We start from the raw sequence: 22,433 nt of genomic DNA, 5'->3' as shown, positions 1-22,433 counted from the left end.
TCAGTAATTACTGACTGACCGAATCCTACCTGATTTTCAAGGTCTTCATCTTACTTTCTCCATGAACTTTCTCTGAGTGTTCCAGGCTACAGAAACCTCTCCAGTTTTCAAGCACTTATTGTATTTATTGACCGTAGCCAAAAACCCAGTCCTTGATTTATATGTTGTTTTAGAGTTTCTCTAATTAAATATGTTATACTTGTCTTTCAAACTGGGTTGTAAATTTCTTGAAGGCAAGGACCACATATTTTACCTTTCTTTATACCAATATGTATGAATCATATGTAAAAATGTTGGCTGAGTGCAGTATAAATTAGACATTTTAAACTTTTTTCTTTTGTTTCTTCAAATATATTGTGTGATGCTTAAATTCTTTTAGCTCATAAAGGCTAATTTACATGTACACAGTGTAGACTTTTTTACTTACTAAAGTGATTTTAGTGTATTATATGCATTATGGCTAAGAAAGTATGCGTGTAATTAATCAGCTGTTCACACAAGGAAGCTCTCCTTCCCTTGCCTATCAAGGCCTTTGAGAGAATAAGGAGCCTCATTGCTTTCCTAGTAACTAAGGCTAAGTTCTATTAGAAAGAGTATGATAAATTACATTCACAGTAAGGTGCTTTTGATTAATAGCTTACTGTATGACCTCTCCCATGATGTTCATATTTTACATGAAACACTGCCTTAGAAAAAGTAAATCTAATAGTAAAATTTGGCGCAGCTTGATGATAGTTTGTGACTGAGTTATGTCCTTTGAAAGAATGGTGGTTTTACCCATTTTATTTGTTGCTAGAAAATGGAGTTAGAAGAACAAAAATTAACGCCAGCATTAGTTGTGAGGCAACAAACTTTCTTTTTTCATTTTTCATCAGTAAGTCCCAAAGAATTTCCACCACAAGTATATATAAAACAATGTCTCTGGAGGAATGCCATGAGGTAACTCATTTTAAAAGAACAAAAATCAATGAAATATCCACAGCTAACATTTTGAGTCCATCTTAAGTACATTTTTATTTAGTCATTTGCCATTTTAGACTAAGATGTTATAGGGTAAGGACAACATCATTTAATTAATGCTTATTGAAATCAAACATTAAAAAAAAAAGATATCAACTAAATCCTCTCAACAATCCTATGAAATAGGAAGACTTATCCAGGAGGAAATGTCTTCAAATCTCGATTTGAAAACAAAACAACACATTGCTGGCCAACTCCATCCATCATTCCCTTTGTTGCCCATTCCCAAAATATCACATAATTGAGGAGGATCACCTGATTTGTACATTCAAAGAACCAGAAAACAGTGCAAAGCAGAGGCTATCTTTCTCCTCTTCCTTCGTGTTTCTTCCCACCACTTCTCACCAGCATTTACTTCTCTGGAGATAGAGCTACCCTCCCCCTCAGCCTTTTCTGGACTTGTAGCATTTTCCTGACAGCATCACAATGGCTTTTTATTTTCTTCATTTATTGTATGAACATGAATTATAATGATTCATGCCCTAAAATATCAGATTAACCAACTGGTATGGCATAGCTCTGGATATTCTAGCAAAATTAGAACAAAATTATGGTTCATACTTCTTGTGGACTTGAGTTAGCACAATTGTAGACAGCTTAGGTGAAAGACTTGAAAATATTCTAATTATATATTTTTTAAGTGTTCGCTTTCCTCCTTTTTGGTCAAGTAACTTCAGAAATGTGTTGTTACCCTGGCCGATGTGGCTCAGTTGGCTGAATTGTCATCTATAGACTGAAGGGCTGTGGATTCTATTCCTGGTTGAGGCACATACCCAGGTTGCGGGTTCTATCCTGGGTTGGGGTGTGTACAAGAGGGCAACCAATACATGTTTCAATGTTTGTCTCTCACATCTCTCTCCCTCTCTCTCTCTCTCTCTCCCCTTCCCCCCTCCCTTCTCTCCCCCTTCCCCCTCACCTCCTGTCCCTTCGTCTTCCACCCTCCCCACTTCCTCTCTCTCTGAAAGCAATGAAAAATACCATCAGGTGAGGATTTTTTTAAATGTGCTGTTGAGAAAATCCATGGCATTATGTTTTTGTGCTTTTCTCTTAAAAGTATTCACAGGAAAAAGTTTTGAACCATTCTTTGTGATCCTTGTACAGAGATTATGTGTGTTCTTAGTGATATTTTTCCCAATTCTCTTCCACCTGTTTAAAAAAAAAAGTGGGGGAAGAAGTCTGTGAAACCCTATTAATTCAAAATGCAAAGGACTGAACAAAATGAGATTCAAATCCACCATAACTGGACTTTTTCAATTTGTTTATTATAGAATAATAGAGCATCTTGCTGAAGAATAATAGTTGCTTTGAATTATAGGAGTGGCTTACCAGTATCATACTTAATGAAGTTTTCTGGATTTGAAGTCCATACCACATTAGATGTGTTAGGGAATTTCTAAGCACACTAGTGAATTACTCTACCAGGTTTCAATAGTAACTAGTAACAACTTAGGTGTGAATTTTTGGCAGGTGGAAGAAATACTTCAAGAACATCTTAGACACATCCATTTTTTTTGTAGAAAATGCATTTTTTTTAGTTACTCTATTAGTGACTTTTTTTCTCCCCCTGCTTTTCATTAACCCATCAGCTTTGGACGTACCACTTTATAGTATATTATATTAAACTGGGACTTAATTCATGGATACAATATATTATAAATAACAGCAGTGGGTGATGAGGAGGAGATGGGCAATAGATATCACGTGAGGCATAAGTTTTTATATTAATGCAAGAAGTTTTTGAGAAGCTGAGCCAATAAAATCCATACTCATAATTTATTCCCAAAGCCTCTGCCTCATCATTATGACTGCCCGCTAGAGCCGGGAAAGTTTTTCCACTTCCTGGTCTCAATTTTCCACTGCCTACCTTAACTTTAGGCAGAAGCACAACAGAAACCAATCTGCAAAGCATGCAGACATGCTACTAAGTATGGTGATAGAAAATAGAACTTTGACCTCTTTGTGGTTAAGGAGGCTATAGTCAGTGTGTCTGGCAGTCTCAGAGAAAGGAACATATTTTAAATGGATGTTTTTAAGTGCTACTGATCCCGTGAGGACAGTTAGCAAACTCATTAATTAGGGTCCTGTTTGCTTCTGTAGCTTTAGTTCAGATTGTTAGTTTGAATTTCACTGAGTCTTTCTACCTGCCCTTCAGTAAGTGGTAATTTATTGACTTTCCCAGATTGGACACTGGTGATTCAGGTTTAATGTTTTTACACGCTTAGTCTTCATGAAACAACAGGGTGTGCTTTAAGCTAGAGAAGTATTTGCAGCAAAGTTTGGAAAGCCTACTTTGTGTAGGACATGGTGTATGATGCCTGTCTTTGAGATACAAAAAGTATAAAAGTCCTTGACCTCAAAAAGTCTATACTATAATTGGAGAAAGTAGACACCGATACACTTAGAAATCTAAAAACAGAGCAATAGTGATGAATTTCAGACAGGATAGACACTGTGGTAGAAGCATTCCAAGGAAGACTGGATTAAGGAAGGGAACCCTCACTTATGGAGTACCTTTCTCCTAGGCACTCATGCTTTCACCACTGCACTGCATTGCTTCTGGGCAGGGCAGCCTTCAACAAACCCTTAAAAGAGAATGGGAGACAGGCAAGAGAAAAGAACAAAGGGGCACACACAAGGTTTTCTCTGTAACAGAGTATTGAAGTAGGTATTTATTGCCATTAACTGTTAGGACCAAATTATGAAGGGCCTTGAATGCCAAACTGAGACAGTTCTTTTTAACCCTGTCTACAACAAGGAGTTTTTCAGCAAGAAAGTAAACTGATGAGAACAATTTTTTTTGTTTTTTTGTTTGTTTGTTTTTGGAAGATTGCATTAGGCTTTCAACCCAATAGGCTGGGTTGGAGAAGTGGAAGGCTACATAAAATATATGAATATTGCACTGTCTCAGACTTTTTAAATAAGAATTTGATCTAGGGCAGTGATGGTCAAACTTGAGCATACTCCAGAACCAGCTGGAGGATTTGTTAAAACAAAGACTACTAGGCCCCATCTCCAGAATTTCTGATTCAGTAGGTCTGCAGTAGGGTCTGTGGATTTGCATAACTAATGAGTTGCCTGCTGCTCTGCTGGTCTGAGGTCTGCTGTGAGCACCACTCAAGGAAGACTAACAGACCTTGTTGACTAATTGGATATGGAAAGGGGAGAAATATGATAAGAGAGTAAAGACTCAAAGATATGGCTGAGTTTGAAGAAAATTGGTTTGTTTTTTAGAAATGTTGAATTTTAAGTGCTGGTCACACATCCAAGAAGAAGTAATTAGTTACAGGTTTGTTCAGGAGTGAAGATCAAGGTTTGAGGTCCTGTATGAAAATTGATAAATGAAATTTTGAGAAATTAAAATAACATGACTTCCAATTATCATTTCAAGAGGCCAAACTCAACTTTGTGTTTTAATTCTACAGCTTCCAAAATCTCAGTCACACACCACTTCTGTTTTCTTTGATCCAGGTAGGTTTGAAAACTCAGTAAATGCTATGTTCAAATCCAAACAGTTTTATTAAGAACATGAAATATGTTTGTGGTTATAGTTGTGAAAATGCAATTTGACTAAAGTAAAATAAAATGCCAGTTTCCTAAATGCCAGTAAATGGCAATATTTCCCCCAAAGATAAACATTTTTAAGACATTTTTCCAATTTTGATACATCTCTCCAATTTGTATTGTTTAGAACCCCTTTCCCTTACCTTATTATTACTCCCCCCCCCCCCCGCCAAAAAAAAAGCCCTGGACTATTGTTAAATCAAAAATACCCATTCACAGTCATGACTTTGGAAGCCAACTTGTGTTTACATATGTAAATTCCTGGAAGGAAGAGGAAGTTACTTCTGAATCATTAAGAAAATATCAAGCCACTTCCTAAATGGCCCTCTCATTCCAGCTTCTGTTCCCTAAAATATTCGCTATACCTGTCAGATTAGTAAATTAACATTTGCTAACAGGTACCATATAGGAGAACTCAGAGCTTAGTTCAAACAAAGGATCAGAACTGAAAATAATAGAAGCAAATAAGGTCTACTTAATGAGTTTACAAACACCAGACAATGTAAACAAACTTGATTTTCCCACCTCATTTAACAGCCTTGGACTTAAATCACTTTTCAGTTTCTAAAATGAACACACAACCAATAAAAACAAAATTATCCCTCAGAATCAAAGATTTGCTACCAATGAGGATGTTCAAAACATGTGAAGAAATGTACCTCTAAATTTTAAAGTATGTTTAATTTTCATTAAAATAAATTCCTTGAATCCCTAGGAGACTTGCTGTCCATTTAGGGAATACAGTGTGGGTGTAAAACTTCTGATATGTTTACCTTATACCTTAAATCTCTTATGTGGTAGCTGTCTATTTTCCAGGATACTTAATTACTCTTGTGACACATTTTTCATTATTCTGGGTGGTACGTTAAGATTTTGTTGGAGAAAATTGATGAAGGTGTGTGTACATAATGCACACAAAATATACAGTTGATCATTGAACAACACGGGAGTTAGGTGTTCTGAATCCTGTGCAGTAAAAAATTCAAGTGTAACTGTTGATGCCCCCAAAACTTAATTCAATCATCCCTTGGACTTTGTTGGGGATTCCAGATGGCTAAATCCTCATATGTTCAAGTTGCTTATATAAAATGGCGTGGAACAATGCATACAGGATACATACAGTCAGCCCTCCGTATCCAAAGATTCCAAACTGTGGATGGAAAATACTGTTTTGTGTCAGCCCTAGGTTGATTCCATGGATACAGTAGGCTGAGTGTATACTTAGTTTTAAAAATCTGCATATAAATGGACCAGTGCAGTTCAAATCCATTATTGTTCAAGGATCAACTGTATATTGTACATGAAGTATATTTTGTGCTTGAATAATCTATTCAAGAAAATAAGGTTCAACATTTGCCTGTAGAGTTTGTAATCAATTCTACCAATTCTAGACATAACTTTAAAAAGTAGAAAAGTGAATTGTAGTAATAAAAATTGATAAAAGATAAAAAGATCATCACTAAGTTTAAGAAGCAGAAAATTACAATTTGATCATGTCATTTATCATTTAGGAAGGTCTTTGTATAACAGGAATTCAGTAAAAATTATGATATCCATGGATTTGCTAAATATTTTTATTATATAGAAAATATAGAATTCTTTACCCCTTTAAAAATATTTAATCTAAGGAAAATACATATGTATAAATGCAAGGTTTGTCCAGGTTGTATCCAACCATGTACTATAAAAAATAGAGACATTTATTGAAGAAGATACAAGATACAAAAAGCATTGTACATAGGACAGTGACACCTCAGTTCCCTTCAAAGTAGGCAACTTGGGACCTCACTCAGTTATCCCAATCACTATCAGCTGCCCCATCACATTTTCCTGAATCTTATTGGTGGTCTGAAATCTCTTCCTTTTCGAAGGTGATTAGTTTTGGGAAAAGTCAGAAGTCACAGGGTGCCAAACCTGGGCTGTAGGGGGGCTGAGTCACCTGGGTGATTTGATGTTTTGCCAAAAAACTGCACAAGATGTGATGCATGAATGGGGTTATTGTCATGATGAAGCTGCCAGTCACCAGTTGTCCATAGCTGCAGCCTTCTGAATCATCTGAATAGCTTCCCCAGAGGAATGTTCAAGCTTAAAGCAAATTTTGATGCATATTTGTTGCTCTACTCACTTAGTCATTTTGAATGCGATGACCACACAGTACACATGCTCACTCAATGGTGTCTACTGCCCCCACTAACTAGTGCCATGAAGTTGTCATTGTTCACTCATGCACATTCTAGTTCACTTTTCTTGGCTGCCAGGTTACATCAATGTTGTGCAAACCATTCTCATTATATTAACAATGTTTGGACTTTTTCCAGACCTTGTACATAATAGAGTTATCAGGATTTTATGCATGTTGCAATTTTATCATGGCTTGTTCTCCTTTCTGCGTTTAATATTTAAACTTATTCTTAAAGAAATTGGACTCACATGAGTCTTATTCTATACAAATCATAGGAAATGACTTATAATGAAATTCAATACCAGTGTTGAACTATTTTAGTGAATTAGAATTAAATTGAACATTACATAGAATTATATTTATTAAAAGTCTCAATTGTCTACTTAATTTCTCCCATAAAATAGCCTTACAGAAAATCACCACATCAAAGGAACTGCTTTTGATAAATATAATCCAGTTTACTTGTTAGTAAAATCAGAGGCATGTGGGTAGTATACAAATGACTTCTAATTAACAGAAACATATGATTATTGTCTAAGTTCTTATTTTGAAGCTAATTTTGTTGTAGGTACATTATACTATGTACTCTATGGTAATAGGGAATGAAGGGGATGGGGCATTATATTCTCTTTTAGTGAAAAAATCTTGTATACAAAGAGCTGCTTTAAAATATATATATATATCTTCATGAAAAAAAATGGTGACTGCCACTGAAAGATCTCTTTTACTATGTCACAGGCTTCCCAAAGGACACATAAAATGAAAACGTGGGGTTTGACTAGTTAAACAATGAATCAATTTTGAGGTTTTAGCACAGGTGACACCTCCATGGTCATCTTTTTGGAGTGTGATTTCCGGTAATAGCACTTGAAAAAAAAACTATTACTGCTGTTGCTATGGATCTTCTATCTGCTGAGGTTCAGGCATCATTTTGGAGGCTGCAGTATATAAAGCCTGCTTAGGGAAGGTAGCATCTCATGATGGCAGAGGATTAGCGCTGCCTCATGAGCAAACATAAAGTGTAAGTGAGGAAGAGGTTTTGGACTCTGGAAGAAGAAAACGACAGTAATTCCAAGGAAGGAGAAAAGTAGTCTTTTGCTTTAAAGATTTAAGAATTCTCTATATTTTTTTGGAATGGGAAATTTCTCTACTTTCTGCAGAAAGGAGAAAAAGCTAACAGGAAAGGAAATTGGGGAGGTAATAGCAATTTATTTCTTTCTGCTTGCTTATGACTTCTGTGATAAGAGTTACATTTACATAATTAATTTGTTATGGCAAGAAAATGTCTGTAAAGAGTATATTTGGTTGGGAGAAAGCTTGTGAAAAACCAGGGGAAAGAGCTGATATCATAGGAATGGTAATCTCAGCTGCTTTTATGTTAAAGATATGCAATTTTGGTGGCATGTGTACTGGGCAAATAAGTTCTTTCTAGATCATTAAAGTCATTTTGGGTGGCCTTTTTTTTTTTTTTTTTCTCTGTAGGCAAAATGAGCACTTTCAATTAACAAGGAAAAGTGCCAGATTATCACTGGATTATATCTGGCTAATTTGGACTGTAATTTGGAGGAGAGGGTTAAAGAGAAGGAATTGCTCTTTTAAATGACTTGACTTATTATTATTGTTACCTTTCCAGTAGGTTCTGGCCTTAAAATTGTCTCTCAGGAAATGATTCAAACAGTTCTTTGGAGCCTTCAAGGCTGAATAGTATCTCAGATTTACTTTAAAATAAATCTGCTTAATGACTTTAGAACTCTTGATTTATGTCTTGGCTGAGAGAAGAGTTCTAAGTAATATGTAGTCCAGTTACTTTTTTCTAAAAACACTTACGGATATTAAATACTATATTAATCCTATTGTTGGCTTTTAACTTTCCAATCATTTAAAAAATATAAATATTTTCACACTTGAAAACCAAAGATTGTTTTCTGTCTAGTGATTACAGCCCCACCCCCACATTCCAGGATAGACAGCTCTCTCCTGTTGTCCATCCATGTGCCTGGGTTCTTTGGGAGCGTCAATCTGTGTAACTAGAAGCATTTTAATTTGATTACTCTTTTGTGTATTTTTGATGACAGTGTATCATGCAGTTTTAATGTAAGTGTGATCCTGAATGAAGGATCAAGCACAATTTTGGAAGATTTTTTTAGAACTCCTCTAACTGAAAAGATGATCTGTATATTGTGAAAAAGTAGTTTCATTTAATATGGCCAAATGGTTCCAGACCTTAAGAATTTAATTACATTTCCTGGTAAGACACTAAATTGTTTTCTCCTATCTACTAGAATGCAGAACTTAGTGTATTCTGTTCTTCTATACTATGAAATAATGCCTGCATGTGACTCCTTAAATGTAAAGTGTAGAGATTGTGTAGGTAAACCTTAAGCTCTAAAACTAAGCTTTGGGGATTCTGCACAGGAGTCTAGACTAGGTTATTATTTATAAAAGATAAGGCACACATGACTGTTTATTTATAGAAATAATCAGGTACCCATTCCAAGCAAATTTTGAATTAGAAGTAATTAATTTTATACCATGGCAATTAATGTGTAATTACTTCTCTGCCATGTGTAATTAATTTTCAACTAAGAGGTAACGAGACTATTATGTTTGGTTTATACTTTGGACAAAATGAAAGTTCCTTGAAATTTGGATTTTAACTTCTTACTTGTGAATATTTTTGAATGCCTGTATTTTTTGAAATAATAATGATCACCTTCCTCAAGTAGTATTTTTGAAGCTTTGTTAATTTAACGCAACCCTTTCTCAACAAGTTTTCATCTGAACCACAAAACAGGAAAATGATGTCAGTTAATGTTTTCTCAATTCTCCCAAGGAGGGCACAACTAAAACCATTTTAGATTCACCGGAGAGAAGTTTATTATATACAATGTATTCCTTAGAGCAGCAGTCAGCTAACCATAGCCAAGGGCCAAATCCCGCCTACAGCCTGTTTGTGTGTAGCCTGCCAGCTAAAAATAGTTTTTACATTTTTAAAGAGTTGTTTAAAAAGAATACGTGACAGACTGCAGACTGTACCTGGCCCACAAAGCCTAAAACATGTACTATGTGGCCTTTTAGGAAATGTTTGCTAATCCCTATCTTAAGGCATGGAACCCATTGAGAATTGGTGATCTATTGAAGTGCAGCTTCTTATAGTATATTCCCCTAGGTTAGGGATACAGTAAGATAGTAGGAAACTTTGTTTATATTAAGGTGACTTGTATATTGGTCACATTATTGTAATGCTTAATTCAAGGAAAGACTAGATTATAGTCAAGAGGTAGACATATTTTTGTTTGTTTTCTAGACATAAATTTTTAATGGTTAAATTATATGGAAAGTTGTATTGGTAACTGTAACTAAGGATACATTTTTGTGTGTGTACAGATACATTTAAACATTTTTGTAGTTTCTAAAGCAAGAAAATAAAACTGGACAAATTTATGCAGGGATATAAAGGAGGGCACTGATTGCTTTGATCACTATTTTAAATTAAAGGGCCATATCTGTTAGAGAAGGAGAGTGACTATAGAGAGTGTTAAGTGTCAGATATAATCATATTTGTTCCCTGCTGTGATGAATAAATGTCTTCATCCTACAATTAACACCTCAGGTACCTTGTCAGCAGTAAGGAGTATAGTACTTAATCAAAAATTAATTAAAATTATGAGATCATAGCATATGAAATAATCAAGCTTTACCAAATGCCACTTAACTACTTGATTTAGTGGGGAACCTGCCATCAACCATAAAATATATATTGGTAAATCAGAAAATTATAAAGGGAAAAAAAGAATAGTAGGCATTGTTTATAATTAGCTACTGATTTCCTTTATCTCCATGTTCAATTAATCATGAAGTTCTATCAGTGTTTTTCTCTGGAAAATGTCAGACATTATCCCTTTTTTTTTTTTTATCATGGTATTCTGTCATTTGTCACTAACTAGAGTTGAGGCAACATGTAGACATCCTTTAATGACATCCTCCAGTATAGATAGAATAAAATCTGGATGGAGGTGTCTGAAATACAGACTGTTTTTTCAGACTCATCTGATGAAAGTTTTCAGTGGCTCTCTACTAGCCTGACCAGAAATTCCTAGGAAAGATGAGTCAAGTCAGGCTACTGAGATAGTCAGGAAAGGCTAGCTGAGCTGGCTTTGAGACTAGGTGAAAAGAAGGAAAAGAAAGGAAAATAATGATAGGCAAGAAAGGACAAAGGGAGTTCTAAGATTGTGTTTTTCAAAATGGTTATGGGTCCTTTTGGGGTGGGCAGTAAAAATTTGCTTAGTGAATGGTACTTTCTCTCTGGTTAGGAGTGTGAGATGATAGGGTGCAAGTCATTTCAAGTTGTAGATCACAAATCTTTTCGGGAAGCATACTGTTCAAAGCACTTTAATAACTTTGAATGGCTCATCAAGCTTATTTTGGCTATGGAAATTCAAGGACTAATTAAGGAACTTTATCATTTGTCTCCATCATGAGGTTACTTGTTTGTCATTGCCCACTCCACTCCCAGCTAAAAATCATTCATTATAAAATAAAAAAAAATAATGTATTTTATAAGGGCCATTCTAGAATCCTATGGTCTTTTACAATTCTTGAACAGATTATATAAAGAAACTTTTTGGAAAATATCAGATTTTGTACCTGTATTCACATTTGGTACTGGATGTTGATTATTCTTAGTGGAGAATTACAGTGTTGTTAAGTTGATTGCTAAATGAAGAAGAAATATAGATTTCAACTAATACAATATATTATCTTAGCTATAGTTTTGTGGCAGACACATAAACATCCTTATGTTTATAATGGTATTTGTTAAAAATTGAAAGATTCAACTCATATTAGTAGATACCTCATCATTTCAATAGCATTTACCCCTTTATTTGAGCAATTAAGTTGTCAAATGTTGTGCTTTGGTAACATAAACAGATTTCAGTAACATCAGCACAGATCAGTGGGAGTAAATGGTGAATCTGTACCTTTAGGAATTAGGATATTCACAAGTGCTATTGACAGTGGAGTGTAGGGTAGGATGGAGATCAATTTGAGAAATTTCAGTTCAGAAAAAGTTGGCGTACTTTCAGAGGAGATTAATTCACAACATAAGAAGGGCTCTCGAAGCTGGAATTCTTTGGGAAAATGGAAATATGACAATATTTAGGATTTTTCCCAAATGAACAGATACTCCCTGTGCAAGGGAATGGGAATAACAAGGATAAAATTGTCTTCAGTGAGGATGTTAAAACTAGCCCCTGTTTTATTAACATAACAACTTTGTCAGTGTAAAGTTATTTCTCATATATGTTGGGCACATCTTGATGCTAAGTACAGAGCTAATTTTTATGCCCATTTGTAGTAGTTTGTCTTAGCTTAGGTTTTCTGGTACAACTATTACACATACACACATACACACACACGTCACTTTAGTTGGTTTCTGAGTTTATTCTTATTTATTAGTGCACTGCTTCATATCTTTTAAAGAAGTAAGTAGGGCATAAAAATAACAGTAAGCTTTATTTTTTTAGCCTTGGCACCCATACACAAACACACATTCTAATAATATTTTTCACTTTTGTAAAATAGATTGTTGAAAATATTAGAGACCATTCCTTTAAAATATTCTGTAAATCTCCTCTCTGCTCCATTCTTAGTGTGTATCATGCCATCAGTATCATTCTCTTGGGATCATAGAATGTTAAAGCCAACAGAACCCAAGAGATAATTTTCCTTAGTCTCAAGATTCCACTCAGTAACTCCCCGCAAATACTATTTGATTAAATTCATTCAAAGTATAGATTTGATTAAAGAGGGAAATTACAGTGTAGCCACTTTCTCATTAAGAATGAAAGGCAAGTCTATGTAAAATTTCACTTTTAAAATCAGTGTTAATTTTCTAAAGGAACTCATGGTGTTAATAATTTAGTGCTGTGCTTATAAGCTTCAAACTTATTGATTTTAATTGATGTTCTGCATCTAGAAGGAAGATAGGCAGTGGGAAAATCAATTTTGTTTTAATCCAGTGCATTTTAATAAGTGTGCTAAAGAGTCACCATGACATTATCCATGATAACTTGATATTTGCTATTAGGGGCCTCTGCTTTAGATTGTCTACAAAGGTATTTATTTCTGAAAGTACTAGAGTGACATCCTTTAATGACATCCTCCAGTATGGATAGAATAAAATCAGGCTCTCAGTGTCCATCGTGTTAAAGTGCCTTGTGTGGGTTTAGTTAAATAATGGCCTGAATAAATTAGGATACCTGTTGTAGAATCTTTGTCTTCCTTTCACTATATGACCTTGTCCCCCTTTCCAAATGAATATTTTATAGTTAGAATTGTTTTCAATCCCAGGTTACATTTATGTAGCTTCATCTGTAGTCAGAAGTAATCCCTTTAATATTAACATCAATGCTTATGGTTAAACCTGACTCCTGATTGAACTGTGTGTTTCTATATGTGTTTAGCCCAACTAAATTGAAATGTACAGCAGAGTGATACACAGACTGTGGCTCTTTCAGGCCTCTAATCTTTGTATTCAGGTGTAAAATCATCCTACATTCTATAGGACATACAGTAGTCATGTGGCTCTGGTTAATACTGATTGCAGGTGTGCTTGCAAAATCAGATTTGCATATATCACTGATATGCATCCTTGTTTTTAGGGCTACTGCCAACTCTCCATTGGGTATAGTTCCATATTATTTCAAGACCTTCGGTTTTGCAAACTAAAGACCTGAAGAGTATTATGCTAAGTGAAATAAGCTGGTCAGAGAAAGACAAGAATATATCATTTCACTTATATGTGGGATCTAATGAACAAAATTAACAAAATAAAAACAGACTCATAGATACAGAGAATGGACTGACAGCTATCAGATGGGAGGAGGTTATGAGCTGAGTTTTAAAGGTGAAGGAATTAAGCAATATATATATATATATATATATATGCAATATATATATATATAAACTGAAAACATACACAGACAACAGTATGGTGATTACCAGAGGGAAAGAAGGGTGGGAGGAGGTAGAAGAGGGGAAAGGGGGGGATGGTGATGGAAGGAGACTTGACTTGGGGTGGTGAACACACACTAGAATGTATAGATGATGTTTTATAGAATTGTACACCTAAATCCTGTATAATTGTATGAACCAATATCACCCCAATAAATTTAATTTAAATTTTTTTTCTTCAGTAGAAAAGAAAAATCTGTTGTCACTTTGGATAGTTTTTATGTCAATCATGTGTGAGAAAAAGGATTGACTTAGAATTTCACACCTATTTTAATATCCTCCAGTTTATTGAATTTAATCTCCCTTGCACCGAAAGTCAGAAATCAAATAGTAAATGAAAGGACAACCTCATGTCAGTGATTTCATCTTAGGATGGCCTTCAGGTAAACAACCTGCAAACATCCAAGGCCCACAGTATACAAAGCAATATACTGGGTCCTGTGAGGGTAAATGGTACTTAGTGAGACAAATCCCATTCCTTAATAAACTTACTCAGAAAATAGAAAGGTCATGGCAATGAAAGAGAATGCAAAGGTAGTGTGTGCTGTAAAGGAGGCTCAAGAAAAAGGCTGTGGGAGGGCAGAGGATGAAGCAATTGACTCTGTTTGGGTTATCAACTTCCCCTGGGGAGTTGGAGAGGTACTTTTTATGTATGTATGTATGTATGCTTTTTTATTTTATTTATTTATTTTTAGAGAGAGGGAGAAAAACACCGATATGCTAGAAACATCTATTGGCTGCCTCTTGCATGCTCCCAACCAGGGACCCAGCCAGCAACCCAGGCATGTGCCCTGACTGGGAATTGAACTGTTAACCTTTTGGTCCTCAGGCCAGTGCGTAATACACTGAGCCACACCAGTCATGGAAGGAAAGGTATTTTTAAATTAAAGATCAGGAATTTTGACAGATGAAAGAGAGGTACAGTTATTGTTGATGGAGAAAATGGTATGGCTCAAAGGCTCAAAAGTAACAAGAAGTAGAATTGTTCTCCAGTTGAACATTGATTTTATGTTTTATGTCCAAGCTACTACTCATTGGAACATTGGGTTGGGAATATGATAAGACATCCCTTTAATTTTCCCTTTGGGCACTTAGTTTTGTTGGATGTTCTACTTCTATATATGGTCAAGTATAAACTAGGTTACTTTCTAAATGCTACTTTACTTTCTGAATGAATTTACTTTACAGTTGAAGGAGAGAAAGACTAATAGAAGCTTAGGTCCTGTTTGAGCTGAATTCTGGCTCCCCTTGACTTCCTCGGAGCTGCCACTCATATAATGGAACATAGCCAGTATGAGGTGTGGGAGATCAGTGTGGACAGTACTCACTCTGTTGCTCTTTATCCATCCTTGGCTCCCGAGCCTGCTTCATTATAGTATCAGAGAGTTGAAACTTGAATGTGGTCAACTAGTGATTCTGAATTTCTCTCTGGAAAAATGGGGTAGTGTATACTTTTCATTTGAGCCATTGTATACTACTATAGAATTAGCTATGTGGCCAATGCCAGTTCATACTTACTTAATGATTACTTCAGAAGTACAATTGGCAACTGCTAGTGATACAAGCAGGGAAACAAAGGGATTTGACTTCCAATACATCACAAATTCACAAAATGAGGGTAGTAGATCATTTAAAGATTATTGAGCCCACCTCTCTCCCTCAATATACAGATGGTGAAGCCAACATTTAATCGCTGATTTCTTGTAGTTTCTGGGGTAAGCAAAATTAAGCCAATTTTGTCTGCCCTCTGCCCTCTCTGTACCTCTGTAATACATATAAGAAACCACACCTCCTTTTTCCTTCGGAATGGTTGTAAGGGCAGAGAGAAATTAATTAACTATTGCAATGGAATCTGCATCCAGCTTTTATTGTGATGATAGCCTTGAGTTTTGGTTTACTGAGAGAAAAATGTGGTTTAAGGGAACTTCGGATCCCAGAGAGTTAGTCAAAAAGACAAAATTAGTTACTTACTTTAAGAGGTCTTAGATCCAAAGATTATTTACCTGGATGAATGAAATAATCTGACATTTCTAATTTCAATTGAAATAACAGGAATTTAAATATCTATCTGGGAAATGGAACTAATAAAAGTGCTGCCTATTATGACTTGGTTTCTTGATTCAGAGTTTCTAAGTTGGAGGATGTTATAACGGTTAAATTCCTTATCATCTTGCCTGTATTTCATTTTTTCTTTAGAAAAATGTAGTGATAAAATGATAATCGAATCAAATAACTGTTTCATTCTTCTTTACCAGATTGTAAATTTAACTGTCCTACAAAAATATGTAAAGAAATGCATTCTTCACATCCCAGAATGTGTCCCACTTACTTCATTGTTCTTTTCCTCTGATCTGAGCTTGGGTAAAGAGAAGAATGCAAATTAGGAGATAGGAAGGGCTTCTCTTCTCCTATATTGAGTAGGAGGTATTAAGATGAAGAAATATTACCAATTATTCTTTTGTTCTTCAAGATGAAATTGATTCAAAATGATTAATTAGGAGAAACTCTTCAAACTGCTATTATTCATGCAGCTGTGTCAAAACTTTTAAAATAAATTTAAAGATGTTATCCTTTACTAAAATATTTCTATTCTAAGTATTTTTGCTAATGTGCATTTAAAAATAAGAATAATAAAACATTAAAAAGTACTTATAAATTTAATTTTATTTTTGCGTTATAAACACATTTTTCTTGTTGCTATGCACAGTACTGCTGAAAGTTTAATTTGTTGCCTTAAGAGGAAAAAATAATACTGTGTGAGAACTTCGACTATATGCTTTGCCATTAAGACTAGGGCTTCTTTGCTGCTACCTCATCTATCTCAAAACTAACTGTCTTTTAAGCAAGTGAGTAAAGACAGGGATTCAACTGTGAGTTAATAAAATGCTGTCTGATGACCAGAAGGAAACCCAGGTTTGTTGTGACTACATCTCATTTATTTCATTACATGTACCAAATCAATATTATATGAAATGTTAAAGGGACTTATCTAAGAAAAAGAAGATGAAAACTCAAATAAAATGGCAATAAATACATATATATCAACAATTGAATCTAAAATACAAAATAAGCAGAATAGAAACAGAATCGTAGATTCAGAGAACCAGAGAATGCATTGATGGTTGCCAGATGGGAGGGGGATGGGCAAAAAAGGTGAAGGGATTAAGAAGTACAAATTGGTAACTACAGAATAGTCATGGGGATGTAAAGGATAGCATAGGGAATAGAGTAGCCAAAGAACATATATGCATAACTCAGACATGCACAATGGTGGGAGTGAGGGGTGCTAGGTGGAGAGGGGCAAAGGGAGAAAAATTGGGACAACTGTAATAGCATAATCAATAAAATAAAATTTAAAAAATTGAGCTTTGCCACTAATGAACCATCTTAAAACCTTGAATTATTTATGACTTCTCTACGCTACAGTTATTTTTCCCTATAAAAATAAGTTTTGGATCAGATGTTTGCTAAGTGCCTGTTCATCTCAAAGAGTCTGTACTTCTTTTTATTCCATGATTTATTTCTCCCTTCATTACCTTTCCCTACTTCTGCCGTTATTTTGACATAAATAACCCTAAATTCCATGGCTTCCATTGGTGGTATTAGCCTAGGACATAGCAGGCATACAATGAATACCTTTTGCTGATGGTGGTGATAAGGAGTTGGCTCAAATGACCTATACATTTCCTTGCAGTTCTCAAAGCCTGTGACTATTATAGTTCTACCTAGGGAGATACAATTGTGCTTGGATTATATTCTATAACACTAAAAAGATAGTATCCTGCAGTCTTGAGTGCAAACAGTGCTAAGAGGTAAATGGCTTTGATTTTAATCTTTATTTTTCTTCTGGCAGTATATTGATTTAGGAAGCACTCAACCAAACATAAAGCAGTGTTTGTTCATAGGACAACTGAAAAAATCTTAGCATAGGCAATCATAATAGAACTAATTGAATTTGAGGCTCATGGAATCATTAGAGAATGACTTTTATTTACATGTATTATACCTGTTAGATGATGGGTAATAGTATAAAAATGTAAGTAATCTAGAAAAGTGTTTTCTCTCTAGTTTGGGAGAAGTTATCTGAGCAATTTAAATACTAGGTAGCTAACTGGGTGCATCTCCAGTTTTTAGTACATTGTTAGGCTAAAGTTTTAGTTATTCTCTGTGATTGTCAGGGCATCTTGAGTTTGCTGCAGGTCACTCCTGGCGTTACCTGCTTAAGAATTTGTAAGAGGTCTTCCTTTCTAAGCTTTGATAATCATTAGCACATTTTTGCTCATTATTTCCTGTATACTCCTCCTCCTGAGTAAGTCACTGATAGGCCTATACAGATAATCAGTCTTTGTAAAAGTGAAAACAGTTCTTATAAACCGAAGCACTCATATAATGGGTTTTATTAAGGTTTGAAGGCAAGTGGAAAATGTCTCAGGTCAGCTTGCTCAACTTGGTTCTTAGTCCTTCAAGGTTCTTTCAGAACACCTGAGCTCAACCCTTTCTGGTCAAATCCTCTGAGAAATATACCTGTCTTCCCTAAATCTATTATATTTTCACTCTCAGCTCCAGATTAGAAATCTGATTTAGCTACATCAGATTCAAAGAATGTAGATTTGTTACATTTAGCTCTTTCTAACCTTTAGCTCTCTGGGTCTCCATTCTGATAGAACCCTAGGGTGAATTCTTATTCTGTCTACAGTTTTCTTGTTTCTCCTTGTAACTGAACCCCTGGGCTGCTCTGATTGAAACAGAACCCACGGGCTGTTTAGTTAGGGGTCCTATTGCCCGCCGCCGGAATTATAACTCTCAATACCAGAGTTTGGTGAAAAGAAAAAAAATTGTTTATTTACACATAGTCCTGCCTCCCCCTCCCAGACCTGGCCAGTGTTAGGAAAGTCAGAAATACCGTTTCCCTACTTCCTAGGCACAGTTCAGCTTTACCAGTAGCTGCCAATCACTCAGTTCTGATTGGGGAGGTCCTTTCTGTGCTGTGGTGCCCTCCAGCTCTCAATGCAGAACCGTCTGGATTCTCAGCCTCCTTGTAACCTGCCGTCTTCCTGCAAACTGCGTGGATCTCCTCTCCTTCTCAAAACCCCCTGGTGAGAGCTTCTTCTTTAAGCAGCCTGGAGGCCCCTTCTCCAAGCCACATGGAGGGAGCCCACAAGAGCCAGAGAGTGAGGGCCTGAGGGCCAGAGAGAGCCTGAGAGAGAGAGCCTCCTAGAGCCAGAGCCAGCCCAAAATGTCCACAGCTGCTCTCTTCCTCCCTGCCTCCTCTCTCCCGCTCACTGCGTCCTCTCACGCAGTGGGTGTTGCAAACAGTTCTGACCATTCACAGAACCCAACGTAGGCTCTGTCTGCTTCTTCCTACCAGCCCACAGTCCAAGATCCCTCCCATCTTCCTGAGTCTTGGAAGTAAAGCAGATCTTTGCAACAATGTATCCAGCCACTAGCTCCAGGCATGCAAGGGCATCCTGAAAGCTGCTTCCTGCTCCCTGTCTCCCAGCTGCAAACTCTGGGGTTTGTTTTTGTACTCCCCTGTTTCTGTAACATCCTGATCACTTATTCTTAATGCCTCCTCATGAGATTCAGGACAAGATACCTCAAATTATGGCACCTTGGCATGTTGGATATTTTAACCTGAAGGAGTCTGAGAAAATGACAGAAGTAGGAAGGTTACTTTGATTTGTTCTCCCATACCACCCTCCCTCTCCCCACCCCACTGCTCTTCTTTCCTGAAACAGGTCTTAATATCCTCCTGTGAAAGGTACTCTCCCTGTATTGGTAATAAAGAAGCACCCTTATCTTCAAAGACAGAGGGATACCAAAAAGAATCTGAACAAACAGGGCTTGCTAAATTTCCCCCAGTTTATGACACTTACCTCACATCCTTCCATAACTTCCCAGTCTTCATTGAACCTAACCAAAAAATACGCAGGTTTAACCATTTCTTTGAGTCTTTATTTCCTTATGGAGGCTCTGGTGTCATGGAAAACTTTTCAGCTCCCCTCCCCTCCACGATTTGTACCCATTTTCTACTAGCTAACTAGAACTAAACTTTTAACTCCTTATCAGTGTTGACTGTTACCTCAAAACTGTCATCAATAAAATCTTAAACTATTATATACCCTATTTTTATATAGACTATTTTGGGTAAAAAAATAGTTTAAGAGTATGTATACAAAGTGTATGGGATGCATTGTATATGTTTGGTAGATATTATTTATAACCTTACTTGAGGGTAGGTACTAATTTTTGAAATGTGTTCTTAGAAGTATTGAAGACTTAATTTTTGAAATATAGGTATGTGTATATAAATACCAAGGTGTTCTTGGTTTTATTTTAATTTTCAAGTTGTCCTCTTAGTATTCATATTTAAAAGAGAGCCACAGGCTTGCCTGGGAAAAATAGTGGTAATGAGTTCCATATAATCAAGGATACAAATTCAAGATATCAAGATGTCTGCTCAGTGGGTTCTAAATGCTGTTCTTAAAACTTGTGTCAAAATGACTACATGGAAAATAGTTTGGAGTACTTTTTTTAAAAAAATACTTATTGCTGGGCTCAATCTCAGAGATTCTGAATCAGTAGTTTTGGAATGAGACCTAGTTATCTTCATTTTAATGGCTGTACTGGTGATTCTCATGTGCAGCCAGGACTAGAGAGCACTTAGAGAACCTTCAAGAGTTCTTCCAGGTCTCTGATTCTGTGCTTTACATATGCAAGAAGTCTTCTCTTATCTGCCTCTAACTTTACACAAGAGACAAGCAAAATTATCATTTTATTTTCGCTTTTGGACTTCTTAAGAGTATTTCCATATGAAAAGGTTATTGTTATCATTGTTGTTTTACTAGTAAGGGTACCTTCACTTAAAAATTAAAATTGTAACAATGTACCGATAGCTGAAGAGTCCAAATTCAAGGGAAGGAAAGGTAAAGACAGTCAAGGAATAATGTGAGTGTTTGGAGGTGAATCTGTGAGTTTTTAATTTTCACAGACCCATTTTTGTGGGACATGGGTAAATCCCACTGTTCATCGTAAATCAGTATGAAGTTATTAGTGATTCCTCCTATTTTCTGCTGTAGAACTTAAACCCCTTTCCTGGGCTACGGCTTTGAAAAGGTAATACAAATACAGATGTAGAAGTCAACTGCAATTTTGCAGTAGAGGTAGAATGATTTGGAAATTTTAATATTCTTAAAATAATATTTGATTTGTGTGGAGAGGGAGCTGACGATTTTCTTAGAGGCTCTGAAGAAGAGTGATGTGAATAACACTGGGAAAATCAGTTTCTTTACATAGGTGGTTATTAAATAGTATTACTTGGGATGTTTACCATTTATTTACTTGACTCTTGCCCTTGAACCCAAAATAGAAAGGAAATCAGTCTTAATAAAAACTTAGGGTACTTTGGTGAGATGCTAAAAGGGTGGGTAGAACTCAGGTATTATCTATCCAAAATTCAGGAATTAGCAAATAGGGCAGGGATCTACATCCTCAGAGAGTTAAGCAGGCGAGGCTATACTAGTGAAAACTAGTTTTCGTGATTTCCTCCACTCCTGAAGTTGAGGTTTTGCATGAGAAGTTTTAATCCCCAAATAAAAGAGTACAAACATGTAAATGATGGTTTTTTCTCCTTTTTTTTTCTTTAATTTGCTATTCCTTGATTTAAAATCTTAAACTAGCAATAGGTTAGGATTCACTTCAGAGCTTCTTTAAAATGCAAAATGTGACTTGATTTTTAAATCTTTGATCTACGTACTTTCAAGAACCCATTTATTATAGAAATCAAGAACAGCTGTATTCTCCTGGGGGTTGATTGTTTCAGTCAAATCTTTATAAGATATGAATTAGGAAGACTAAGATTTAATCTTTGTTTCTTACAACAAAAATTTTGTTATGAAGTTAATGAATATACTTCCTACTTGAGAGTGTATCAGAATGTACATACTATGCTTTTTAAAAATAATCATGGCATATTTACAACGTTTAGATTTGTTTTATAGTTACCTCAGTAAAACTGAAAGATTTGTTCTCTGTGTTTTTCCAAATTCACTGAATTTAGAAAGTTATAGGGAGGTGAACCTGTTACCAAACTATTTGAATTTGAAGTGTCTCGGTTTCTCTCTCTCTCTCTCTCTCTCTCTCTCTCTCTCTCTCTCTCTCTCTCTCTCTCTCTCTCTCTCTCTCTCTCTCTCTCTCTCTCTCTCTGCCACCGGGTGCTAGAAAGACAGGAACAGTTGTCACCAAAAGTAGGAAGAGAGGTGCCTTTGGTTTACCTACTATGTAATAGTAATCACAATGAAGTACGGTGTCTTGGTGAGAAATAGAGCACCAAGAACATCAGTAATGATGGTACTTGGAATTTGGAGAACATCTTATAACAAAATGTGAGCGTTAAGAAGGTGTTTCTAACCTACTGCAAGTCTAAACTGTTTTTTAGAGACTGTATGGGAAGCTCAAGATGTATTTGTTTCATGTGGATACTCTAGGTGGCTGGTGATAAGAAGTAGCTTGCAACATCAAAGAGACTATTACGTAAAAAATGTAGCTTTTAGAAATGGAAAAAAAATCCAACCAAGGAAAATGATAAAGCTTATAAATCATGTAGGTCATGTGCAAACTGTGTATTTAAGCAGGTTGAAAAAAAATAAATGTT

The 22,433-nt window shown here is 35.7% G+C and overlaps 1 protein-coding gene across 2 annotated transcripts in view; it reads left to right on the top strand.

The window, feature by feature from the left end:
• STK26 (serine/threonine kinase 26) overlaps positions 1-22,433 on the top strand; it is a 60,006-nt gene that overhangs the window by 8,553 nt on the left and 29,020 nt on the right. Inside the window, exon 3 of one of the 2 annotated variants that reach the window (XM_090265421.1) lies at positions 4,443-4,488. The exons of the other annotated variant lie outside the window; for it this stretch is intronic. The gene's annotated coding sequence lies outside the window, so the exon portion shown is untranslated. The remainder of the gene's footprint in view (positions 1-4,442; positions 4,489-22,433) is intronic. 2 annotated transcript variants of the gene reach the window in all.

Source organism: Furipterus horrens, unplaced genomic scaffold (genome assembly GCF_987537825.1).
Source record: "Furipterus horrens unplaced genomic scaffold, mFurHor1.1.pri manual_scaffold_17, whole genome shotgun sequence".
Classification (NCBI taxonomy): Eukaryota; Metazoa; Chordata; class Mammalia; order Chiroptera; family Furipteridae; genus Furipterus; species Furipterus horrens.
Note: the sequence above shows the minus strand (reverse complement) of the source record. Positions and strands in the feature narration are given on the sequence as shown.